The following is a 676-nucleotide window of genomic DNA, read 5'->3' on the forward strand; positions in this document are numbered from 1 at the left end:
CCACACACAGCATCACAGAACGTGACGCTGCAGAGGTACCGCACCAAGAGCCACCTGCTTCTGACTCGTCATCTTATCATCACCGAAGGGATAGAAGAAGCAAGGCCACTCTCATCTGAGCTACAGTTCAGCCAGAAGGCTTGAAATCGTGTTTTACCCCTTCACCCCTTTATTCACAGACAGACAGATAAGGTGGCAAGGCATTTTTTTGCAAGGGTATGGGAATCCCACCCTTCCTCGCTGGGCCATCACCATCAGCTGGTTCTACTCACCGGCGCACTGCTAAACCTCCCAGAAGCTTGTACCGCAGGGACTCAGCCTGAGCGATTGCACACAGGCCTCTCGTGGCCACCTTCTCAGCATAGAGCTATGGAAGAGAAGATGTAAACTCAGAAACGGAGCTGTATTTCAAGGTATTTTTAATTTAAGTGAATACAGGAGCTTCATACTACTCTGTGCCCCATCCTCTACACTCGTTTCAGTTGGTCCTTCCACATTCACACGCAGAAGCTTTATCCTCAGACACTAAGGTCCCTCAATTCCTTTGGTGCCTGTTCCCTACTCTTGGCAGACCTGAGACACACTGATAACACTCCACCGAACATCAGGAGACTGTTAAAACATTCATGGTGCAGCCTCACAGACTCATTCTGGTTGGAAAAGCCCTTTCAGCTCC

At 49.6% G+C, this 676-nt stretch overlaps 1 protein-coding gene across 1 annotated transcript in view; it reads right to left on the bottom strand.

The window, feature by feature from the left end:
- The window catches only part of RPS3 (ribosomal protein S3), a 2,874-nt gene extending 2,511 nt beyond the window's left edge, over positions 1 to 363 (bottom strand). Inside the window, exon 1 of the mRNA XM_010137149.1 lies at positions 273 to 363. The gene's annotated coding sequence lies outside the window, so the exon portion shown is untranslated. The remainder of the gene's footprint in view (positions 1 to 272) is intronic.
- Between the last annotated feature and the right edge of the window lie 313 nt (positions 364 to 676).

The sequence above is a fragment of the Buceros rhinoceros genome, unplaced genomic scaffold, assembly GCF_000710305.1.
Source record: "Buceros rhinoceros silvestris isolate BGI_N320 unplaced genomic scaffold, ASM71030v1 scaffold12715, whole genome shotgun sequence".
NCBI lineage: Eukaryota > Metazoa > Chordata > Aves > Bucerotiformes > Bucerotidae > Buceros > Buceros rhinoceros.